The sequence below is a fragment of the Saccopteryx bilineata genome, chromosome 6 (genome assembly GCF_036850765.1).
Source record: "Saccopteryx bilineata isolate mSacBil1 chromosome 6, mSacBil1_pri_phased_curated, whole genome shotgun sequence".
In the NCBI taxonomy this organism is placed as follows: Eukaryota; Metazoa; Chordata; class Mammalia; order Chiroptera; family Emballonuridae; genus Saccopteryx; species Saccopteryx bilineata.
This window is the reverse complement of record NC_089495.1, coordinates 89,874,760-89,887,022: the sequence shown is the minus strand read 5'-3', so window position 1 is coordinate 89,887,022 and position 12,263 is coordinate 89,874,760.

The window sequence follows — 12,263 nt, the reverse complement described above, 5'->3', positions numbered from 1 at the left end:
ACCACTTTTTCTTTGCCTTCAAAGCCTTCATTTTGGCTTTGACTTTCAGAGAGGGAGGGGCTTCTTTCCTCACTTTTGGCACCATTGTCATGAAATTTTTGAGTAGATGCTTCGAAGTGACCATTCTAGTACTCAGCAATACCAGATATCGGTGGATGGTTGGGAATGTGGAATATTTATTAACCCTCTGAGTAGTTTTTATCATGCTTGCTGACCCCCTGGGAGTGAGTTTTTTTCAAAAAATGAAATTAGTTCCAGTTACAGTTTTATTAACTTAAAACTATGTTTGTTTGATAACCGATTTATGGAAAAAAGAACACACACATTTTTAAAATAAAAAATTTTGTTATCTTATGCTTTTGTTATCTCATCCAGCTCAAAGTTTAAAGACGTACATGTACAATCATACTCTGGATGGTCAGGAGGCATGAAGTTGTAGATGAATGTTCGTACTACTTAAAGCAGGGGTCCCCAAACTACGGCCCGTGGGCCACATGTGGCCCCCTGAGGCCATTTATCCGCCCCGTTGCACTTCCGGAAGGGGCACCTCTTTCATTGGTGGTCAGTGAGAGGAGCATAGTTCCCATTGAAATACTGGTCAGTTGGTTGATTTAAATTTACTTGTTCTTTATTTTAAATATTGTATTTGTTCCCATTTTGTTTTGTTTTTTTTTTACTTTAAAATAAGATCTGTGCAGTGTGCATAGGGATTTGTTAATAGTTTTTTTTGTTTGTTTGTTTTTGTTTTTGTATTTTTCTGAAGCTGGAAATGGGGAGAGACAGTCAGACAGACTCCCGCATGCACCCGACCTGGATCCACCCGGCACGCCCACCAGCGGCGACGCTCTGCCGCGACCAGAGCCACTCTAGCGCCTGGGCCAGAGGCCAAGGAGCCATCCCCAGTGCCCAGGCCATCTTTGCTCCAATGGAGCCTTGGCTGCGGGAGGGGAAGAGAGAGACAGAGAGGAAGGAGGGGGGGTGGAGAAGCAAATGGGCACTTCTCCTATGTGCCCTGGCTGGGAATCGAACCCGGGTCCCCCACACGCCAGGCCGACGCTCCACTGCTGAGCCAACCGGCCAGGGCCCATAGTTTTTTTTTATAGTCTGGCCTTCCAATGGTCTGAGGGACAGTGAACTGGCCCCCTGTGTAAAAAGTTTGGGGACCCCTGACTTAAAGGGTTAAAGAACTTGACATAAACCCAGTGCTCAGTGGTTTCTTTGATAAAAGGTATAGCATCGCCACATCAGAAATAATCTGAAAAACAAAATATGACAAATAGTAGTTTCAAGGGCCAGTGTAATGTAGCCAAAATAAGATGATCAGACTGGATTAGCAACATCATAACTTGGAAACATATCACAAACTCTGTGGCCCCACTGATAGACTTATTAAGGAGCTCAAAAGTCACATGTAGTCAGTCTGCCAAGAGCAGTGGAGACAGCACTTCACTTGATACAGGACAACTGGGTCAATTTTTATTAAGTGTCAAATATTTGGAAACCAGTTCTGATGTGCATCAGAAATGGAATTATTGCCCTGGCCAATTGGCTCAGTGGTAGAGCATTGGCCTGGCATGTGTATGTTCCATGTTCGATTCTTGCTCAGGGCACACAAGAGAGGCAACCATCTGTTTCTCCACCCCTCCACCTCTCTATTTTTTCTGTCTCTCTCTTCTTCTGACTCCATGACCTTGCCTCAGGCTCTAAAATATCTCTGTTGCTGAGCAATGGAGCAATGACTCCAGATGAGCAGAGCATCGCCCTATAGGGGGCTTGCCGGGTGGAAGGTAAGGACGCATGTGGGAGTCTGTCTCTGCCACCACACTTCTCACTTAAGAAAAATAAAAAAAAAATAAATAAATAAATAAAAGAAACAGAATTGTTTACATAGAGCACAGTTTGCATTGGCGATGTGTTTCCATGCCTGTTGCAATGATGAATTCAGAAATTGTGGGAATCTGGTGTTGCTTGAGCAGTAGCTTGATTTCAGTCAATCTTATTAGAGAATGTTCTTTTACAGTTATGATCTACATGTGTAACCCAGACAGTTGATTTAGCAGCTACAATTTATTCCTATAGTCAATAGCCCCCAAAACAGTGTTTAAGTCTGCCAGTCTAAAGATTTTCAAATATCATACAAATAGGCAGTTATTATCAATTTCCTAAAGGTTAGTAAAAATACAACAAATTTTATTATGCAATGTCTTTGGCAAGGCTATGAAAATTGCTTTGATTGCAGCCCTGAAATATCCATTTTTGATTCTGTATAGCTCATGCTGAGGTCCAATAGTGGTAGTGGTCTAATAGACACCATCAGGTTTTAGCTCATATAAATAATCCTTTAAGCAGGCCTGGAATTTAGAAAAATCTTGTGAACTGAGAATCCAGGTGGTTCAACAGTTTAACTTAAAGCAGCATAGTTGGGGATAATTTTTCTCCTAGAGTGATAGCTTTTAATTTTTCAAGTAAAGATGAAATACCCCCACCCCACCCCCCAAAAAAAGCCTGACCAGGTGGTGGCACAGTGGATAGAGCATTGTACTGGGACACAGCGGACTCAAGTTTGAAAGCCCGAGGTCGCCAGCTTGAGTGCAGCCTCATTCAGCTTGAATGAGAGCTCACCAGCTTGAGTGTGGGATCATAAGACATGACCCCATGGGTCACTTGCTTGAGCCCAGCAAGGGATCACTTGCTCTGCTATAACCCTCCGGGGTCAAGGCACATATGAGAAAGCAATCAATGAACAACTAAGGTGCCACAATGAAGAATTGATGCTTCTCATCTCTCTTCCTTCCTGTCTGTCCCTATCTGTCTCTCTCTGCTCTCTCTCTGTCTGTGTTACCAAAAAACAAAACAAAACAAAAAAAGATGAACTACCACTGGGACTCAGTTCTCTGTGTACTGGAATATCTCCTGCCCATTGCACAAGTAAGACTAGTTGGATCCTTAACTTGCTAGCAATCCAGTTGTCAGCAATAGAGTGGACCTACTTTCAAATGGCAAAATCATGCCATAAATTAACAACTCCTCCTTGGATCAGGACTTAATTTCAATAGAAACAGAGTAGCAGGCTAATAGCTTTTTCCAAAAACAAACAAACAAAATTGGTGTAACTGGTAGCCATGTCTATAAGGTGAGTCCCAAACCTAAAGGGAGCCTCCAAGTAAAGGCTGTGTCTCTTTGCCGGAAGCTCCAGTCAGCAGAATCATCATTCACCAGGACAGGTGGCCATAAGGGACCACTGAGACTGTTTTACCCCAAATATAAGCATGTTAACAGCTTGCTGGATGGATTCCAAAGACTTGTATCTATTGGTTCGGGTGACACTCAAAAAAGGAAAAGGCACGGGTTATCCTACGTAATAACCAAATGGCCTTTCTCCAATATCTAGAGTACACTCAGAAGCTGGGCCTTATTTGGCAGAGGGAGGATGAGTAGAGACATTGTTCCATTGCTCCTTACTTTCCAGAAGGATTAATCATTGTGATTTCACTGACACAGTTCCAGAAAAGTTTACTTTCCAAGGAGGCCCCTGACTTTTTCAGAGTTTATCCTTGACACCTTCCAGAGAAGGTGTGATAACATAAAAGTTAATGTTAGTGAGTCCTAGGATTCTTGTTAGTCACCCAACAGTACATCATCTACATAGTGAAAGCTTTGAACATTAAAAGTTAGAACCATTCATGCGAAACTCTAATCCACTTAAAGCTGGCAAATGAACAGGGAAGGTAGTACAGGTGCTTCTGTGAGAGTACTATGGACATATTTTGGAGACTTTGTGACATGAATGTGAACTTTTCCTGACCCTGTTATATTCAAGACTGTGCACCAAGTGCGGTCAGTCCTTGCAGTGGATTCATTTACGGCCACAAAGTCTGAAACAGCCAGAGCTATGGCAGCAACAACCGAGTTCATTTAACAATGTTCCTTTGTAAGCTTTCTTTACCACTGGACATTCAGAGCTATTGTATTGAGATATTGTATCATATCCTATTCCTGCTGCCTTTAATCTTTTAATTAAATTAATGATTTTTAATTTCTCCTCCTAGATTTCTATATTAATTATGTTGAATCACCCAGGAGGTTGTAGGGAGGCCAATTTGGTAACCATTTATGTATCCAACTAGCACTTTTATATGTGTTGATTTTCTAATTAAAAGACTATTCTTTGTACTTGGAGATAGGGGATACATGTAAATAATATATTGATTCCTACTACACATTGATAGTTAGGAACAACAATAATACAATAAATTGACCCAAAGGGTCCAACAACAGGGTCATATTAACTTTTCTTCTCTACTATGATTTCTGCCCAAACACTGCTAGCTAAATAAGGGAAACTTTTTCTTCCATATTTATGGGTAGGATAATAATTTTGACTCCTGTGTTCAACAGATCTGTAATTGATTGAGTCTCTTGCTTCAAAATTCCCCAGTATATTCAGAAGGGTGCATATGGACTTTGACTCCCCTTTATGACACGCTGTCCATAGTCCTACCTCTAATCAACTTTCATTATAAGGCCCCTGGATTCTGAATAGAGGGAAAGATATTGATAAGGAGACATAGAAAGAGAGATGTGTTCCATGTCATCATAATAAGGCTTGGCATTTACTTTCTATCTGAGCTCCATGGCAACATTTGTAGTAACTCAACCAAATCAACTTGTCAATATTTTGGTCTAATGTTACATATTAGGTAGCGAGGACCTCATTGCTAATATCATCTCAGCCTTGGGAACCCCTGATTCAGCTTCAGAAGAAGCCACTAGCTCTATTTTCTAAGACTGTTCACTATACAAACTTCCCTGAGAAGATAGTCCAGAAGAAAGGTAGTGCCTCCGTTGGTGAGTCTTGCAGCAATGCAAGAGATCCATTGTGAGTTTTCTTCTAACAGTTATAATAGACATGATTTTATTGATGTTGTTTTTCTTACTGTTTTAAGAAATAAAAAGGAAACTAAAAGCAACATATTTCACCCTTCCCCATATTAAGTAACTTTGGGCCAAACATACTTTCCTGTCCCTGTCTGAACAATTCTTTGGTAAATATTACTTATCAATGTTTTTACTAAACAAAACTGGGGTTAGGGAAAAGTTATTTAGCTCTTTGTTCTGGGAAATACTTGCTTCTGAAAGAAAAGACTGAACAACAACAACAAAAACTGAACCAAAAAAAACTTTACTTATCAAGATTCACAATTTAATCATCTTTACATACATAGGACAATTGCCTCCCTGTGCCCACCAATCCAATGGTATATGTCATAAACCGATGATAAGTGAACTAGATCCCCACCTTGCAAGACCATCCTTCAAATTCCACAGACCAGGCTCAATGCTCTTCAATGCCTAGATGATTGTCATGTAACTTGTGACTGGGACCTTGGCACTCTTTACCTGGAAAACTTGAATTCAGTTTTTTTACCATCTACTTTTTACTGTTGCTTATGTTTTACAAATGACATATTTTATATTTTAGGAAATTAAATAGGCAAAACTTCAAAAGGCTAACACTTAAACTTTGTCATTTTTTACAGATATATTAAAAATGTATATGTGTGCTTAATTTCAGTCATACTAAATAATTTCTTTATACCTTGCTTTTATATTCACTGAACTGAATGATTTTTATATCATTTTAGAGTTTTATAACCATTCATATATTATTCCACTGAAATAACAAATACAGGGTATGGCAAAAGTAGGTTTAGAGCTTTTTGTATGAAAAATAATATAATTAATAAATAATACAAGAATAAACTCTTTGTTTTATGTACTCACAACTGTAAACCTAGGTTTTCCCTACCCTGTATTTTAACTCATAGTTTACTGTCTAGTTTTCAAAATTCTGCCACTAACTCAAATAATATGCAACCAAAATATTACATATTTTATACTGTTAGAATATTTATTTTTTATTTTTTTATTTATTTCAGAGGTGAGACAGAGAGAAGGCAGGGAGAAGCAGGAAGCTTCAACTTCCGTATGTGCCTTGACCAGGCAAGCCCAGGGTTTTAGACCCCAGCATTACAGGTTGATGCTTTATTCACTGCACCACCGCAGGTCAGGCCTAGAGTAAAATTGATATTGGGGAATAAAACTAAAATAAATTACAATAGTAATTTTTTGTTCTCTTTGGAGAACAAAATACAGATAACAAAATAAGAAAAGCAAGCATAATCCATCTATTCATTAACTTATCTCATTTACTTATTTCTGAAATATATTTCCAGCGGCTCTTGGATAGGACCTGGGAATTCTGAAATGCACTTTTTATTGAATACCTTTCAGATGCTTTATTAGTACTAATGTTATTCCAAGATTGTTTTTATTCTGCCTTCAAGTGATTCCTCTACAAGAGAAAGTAAAATTTTTACCACTTGATGGTGCTGGTGGATAATATAAGAAAAAAACACATTATTCATGGAGCATATTTTGAGGAAGCTGGTTATGGTGAGTTAAATAAAATTCAGGGAAGGACGGCTTCATTCACCTCTGTCATCCCCTATTTTTCATTTCTCCTCTTGACACAAAGAGTATAAATTAGGCGGAATGGTTACTACTGATGGCTTGGGTCCTTGCTAACTAACAAAAGGAACAGAGATCTTTAACACAAATTTCATGGCATTGGAGATTGATGACTAATGAGGCTATTATCTTCCTTTTTAAATGTCCCTGCAGCAGTATGCAAGATTGCTTCAATTACACACTTTATTTTCATCCTCTCAAAAGGACACGTGTTTTGTAGGAGCGCCCATGTTTTTACCTAGCATGATGACCACAGGATTGTATTATTCTGTTCTTGATAAGAATGCAAGTATTTTAACATGTCACTGAATGTTTTTACACCAAAATGATAGTAAGTACATATAGAAACTTGAGAACTGTTCAATTATATTTAATGTCAGAATGTTTTCAGATAAAGTGACAAGCAAATGGCTCGATGCCACTTACTATTTATAATAATTGTTAGAGCCTTGCCTTCAGAGAAACATTGCTTTATCAAAAGTGGTAACAGTTTTTCTTATTTAATTGGCAGTGCTTTTACTTAGTTCAGCTTCAGGTTTTATATTTTTAAAAATTGCATATATTATCCAATTTTTATAAAGTGTTCAATCGTGTATTTATTCAACTACATAAATACAAAAGAACTGTGGCAGGGATGCCTGTTTTTTCTATTCTCTATTAACCAGGGGCAATTCCAGAATGTCTGATGCCCAGAGTTAACCTAGCCTATAGTGCTCCACAGGGGGTGTGAGATCGAAGGAGTTTCAATGACAAAATGAAAGTTTTCAGTTTTTACTTCACTTCAAAGAAAAGAACCCAACAGATACCTATTCTTTGTCACATTGGTAGATAGATACATTATTAACATCATTGACTTGGATGAAAAGGCAGCCTCAGGGTCCCAGATTCTGGTTCTACATAGATAAAAGGCTAAGCAGTTAACTCTGTCACTGAACAACTTTTAAAAATATAAGACAAAGAATGAACCCAAAGCTTATTTGCAACTATATGTGCCCATTCAAACTTAGGGTTATATACTACATGTTTTGAATGTTCATGAATGCTTTTGATCATCTTAAATGTAGTTGGTAACAATGAGGGTAGTTAGAGAAAAAATGGCCCACTAAAAAATGCATACAAAGACTAATGTAACAGCCTACAGTAAAAACCCACAGATAAAGATAGACCCAATCATCCACCTTTTCTAATACAACACGTAATGGAAGTATGCCATGTGTGTTCATTAACAAGCTCTACTCAGAATGGATTAAAGAGTTTTAGTAGCTACTATAACAATCTGAAGTTTCTCAAAATCTTGTTCATATTGAGAAACTTATTTTGAACCTTATTGTAGAATAATTTTGTTGTCTAGCAATAAACTTATATTGTTATGCTTTTATTATTCTTTGTAGATACAGCAAAAAATAAACATCCTTATTTGATTAAGTAGTCTTACCTTTCCTTCACTTCACAGTTAGTGCTGCAGGTCATTTTGTCTACCATTACTTAATTACTTTAAGCATGATAAATAAATAAAACAAACAAAATAACAAATAAACAGACAAATAATAAAGTTACTCCCTCAAAAGAAACTGGGCATTAGGCCCTGGCAGGTTGGCTCAGCGGTAGAGCGTTGGCCTAGCGTGTGGGAGTCCCTGGTTTGATTCCTGGCCAGGGCACACAGGAGAAGCGCCCATCTGCTTCTCCACCCCTTCCCCTCTCCTTCCTCTATATCTCTCTCTTCTCCTCCTGCAGCCAAGGCTCCATTGGAGCAAAGTTGGCCCCGGGTGCTGAGGATGGCTCCGTGGCCTCTGCCTCAGGCACTAGAATGGCTCTGGTGGCAACAGAGCGACACCCCACATGGGCAGAGCATTGCCCCTTGGTGGGCATGCCGGGTGGATCCCGGTTGGGCGCATGCGGAGTCTGTCTGACTGCCTCCCCGTTTCCAGCTTCGAAAAAATGAAGAGAAAAAAAAAGAAATGGGCATTATTTTCTCCACTTACCATTTTTGAGGGTTAGACTAGGAACATTGGACTGTAAGTCAAATGAAAGTTAATATAGCAGAAATGTAGCATTACAAGTTGTGAAATTGTTGGTCTATCACTGCAACACTCTGGGAGGTTATTTTCTCATTTCTAGAATGGCAAGCTGTGGCTACTGCGAATTTGTAATTTGGCTATGCTGAACTGAGATGTATGAAAGTTTGAAATATAAAACAGATTTTAAAGACAACATGAAAAAAATAAAAATACTTCATTAATAATTACATATTGATTCCATACTAAAATAATTATATGTTGGATATATTGGGTTAAATCAGTGATTCTCAACCTGTGGGTCGCGACCCCGGCGGGGTCGAACGACCAAAACACAGGGGTCACCTATTTCTGATGGCTTTAGGCAACCCCTGTGTTTTGGTCGTTCGAACCCCGGGGTCCCGATCCACAGGTTGAGAACCACTGGGTTAAATAAAACATCACAGTCATTTAAATGTTTCCTTTTGATACTTTAATATGATGATTAGAATATTTAAAATCATGTGCATGGTCCAGAGTTTTGGGGTGCATTATCATTATATAGGACAATGCAGGTCTAGGAATTAAAAATTTAAAGGTAATTTTGCTCATAACAGATAGACATCCCAATGAATCTATTTCAGTTACTTTAAAGAAGATATATTTGTTATTTCAGAACATTTATTATTTAAATGGAATGTTTTCTTCCTAATGGAAAGTTTCTTTCAAAATTTCAAACTTGTATTGCTCCCTGTGTGTACTATAGATTAAGAATCTAATCACTGACCTTTTCTTATAAAAACTATTCATGTCTATACTGTAGATTTTTTCCATGCTACTGACAGTTTTGAGGGAAATACTGGTAACTGTGAACAAGGAAGAGCACCTCCTTAGTCAATCAGAGAAGCCAGCTCAATCTTACCTCTCAATTATAAATCATTTTAGATGTATTCCTCCATTCAGAATTGTGACTACTAGATTTAGATGCTAATGTTACCAACAAACAAAAATTTTCAACATTAAAACAATAGCATGTAAAATATTATAGCATGAGATTTTTTCTGATTTGTTTGATGAGTTTCTGTTAGCCTTACATTAAGAATATGTAATACTGTGAGTTCATCTATGTGTCCTTTATCAAGAACATGCAAAATAAACGTGTTGTAGTTTTCCCTAGATTGTTGTGTTATGAAAGCAAGAGATGAATTTAAAGGGATACCTAACTTTTGAGTAAATGTCTGGCTGTGTGTTTGTAAAACCTATTTCTTTTTTATGCCTAAGATTAAAGTAAGGTCCTTTTATAGAAACTCTTTCATTGTTAGGTTATATGATATTTCAAAATCATCATTTATTCAAAGTATAGCAAAAGTTATTCTCTTTCTTATAGAATTAGAGTTTGGTCTGTTAACGAATGTATTCATTCAGAAAACACTGCCAACTTCCTGCTCTCACAAGGCATTGGGTTATTTACAAAACCAGATAAAATCCACAAGATTGGAAATTATTTTCTTATTAGTAATTATTTTAGATGAAGAGTATTGGTGCAATAGAATCCAAATAAATTTTTATTCTTTATTGTGTAAACAAAAACTACTGGATATTGTTAATACTGAAAAAGTCATTAAGAATTTCAGCCTGATCAGGTGGTGGTGCAGTGGATAGAGCATCTGATTGGGACACGGAGGACCCAGGTTCGAGATGCTGAGGTCACCAGCTTGAGCGCAGGCTCATCTGGTTTGAGCAAGGCTCACCAGCTTGAGCGCAAGGTCGCTGACTTGAGCAAGGGGTTACTCATTCTGCTGCAACTGCCCCCCCCCACCCGTCGTGGCACATATGAGAAAGCAATCAATGAACAACTAAGGTGCTGCAACAAAGAATTGATGCTTCTTATCTCACTCCCTTCCTGTCTGTCTGTACCTATCTGTCCCTCTCTCTGCCTCTCTCTATCTCTGTCCCAAGAAAAAAAAAAGAATTTCAGTAGTTTTCAAATTGAACTCTTAACTGTGGAGTCATACTTATTTATTTGTATATTTTATGGTAACAATGGAGGATGACAACCAGAACAAATCAAATTATTTTAGTCCTGAAATACAATTGAAAATATCAGAACATTATAAATAGACTTCTATCATGTTTTTCAAACAGTATAAGTAAAAAATAATAAATATGTAATGAAGCATTTAAAAATCATGCTAGGTAAACTTAATATTTAACAATGATTATTAGGAGTAGTTATTTTTCCATACTTAGCTTTATAATATATATAAATGACACTGTTCGAATAGAATATTTCCTAAACAGTATTGAATTGTAAAATTTAGACTCAATTCTTTTCCTATTGTTTTGGGGTTTGTTTGTTTTTTTCAATTCAGTATACGTAATTGTTTACAAAACAAACTAGAATACACATATCCACTTAATATCACCCATACAGAAAAAATACATGATGTTCTATAATGTGTTTGTTATGAGAAGTTCTCAAAGATATTTTAAGTATTACCCCATTAAGATTAATTTATCATTATTAATGAGGCACTGGTTTTTCATATTCATTTTTATTAGTGTAAAACTGAAACAGAGACGCTAAATCACTTTGCTATAGGAATGGTGCGTTTAATTGTTGAACTTAATTTTCAATTTATGAAAAGGTAATTCATAATTGAACTGTTATATTAGATAGTCCTTCATATAATTCTTTGAAATATCTTTATTAATAAAGTCTTTTCATTTTTTGTTGTTTCTGAAAAGGGTTCTGATTGTGATGACTTTTTTCTTGATGTGCAGCAGTAAGTGAGGAAAGGTATTTATGACCAGCACTATTTTCACAGACATAATGTCCTTTTGCTTCTCACTGTAATTTTTAAGTAATATAAATGTAGTTCTGCTAAAAATATTTATATATGACTAGTCCTTTGGTGCTTAAAAGAAAATATAATAAAAATCAGCAGGCAATAGTGAATTTAAAAATACTTGTTACATTATTTGAAAATATATTTTTTTTCTTCCATACATATAAAGGTCCTTAAAATTATTCTAAGAAAAACAATACAGTGGTATCTTGCTTTTAATCGATAATCCGTCCGAAAACAATCGGTGAAATCCGAAACCACGAAAACCGAGGAAATTATTTCCATACAAATCAATGTAAATCCAATTACTGTATTCAGTAATCACTTACATGTAATTGTAGTATTAGCACTCACAATAAAAAAAAAGCACAAAAACACTGGAAGCAATGAAATTGTTTGACTAGATGCACGAGGTGATGCTCACACAACAAGAAACAATGCACACTGAGCAGAAGTGTGGGTTGCCCTTTGTTTTCACAAAATTAGGAGTGAGGTCACATGGGCACACCAAGGTAATCTGAAACAAATTTTTTGCTGAAAAAAAATCAACAAAAACCAAAACCGATGATAACAGATGTCAACTAAAACCGAGGTATTACTGTACTTTGGAGCCAGAAAAAAATGGAATCTGCAGTTAATACAGTCACTTACTATATATATGACCTTGAACATTTATTTATTTTTAATGTTTTATATGTTTTCTAAAGCAAACAACTCCAAAATGGATTAGAGTTAAATGGATCTACATGTATTGGCTGCTTATTTGCATTGATATTATTATATTTAAAAGGAATATCTAGTATAATGGCACACAGCTATCAGTCCCCCAGAAAATAAAAAAAAGTACCTAATGATCCTTGGCTAAAACTAAACATATTACTTGGTACAG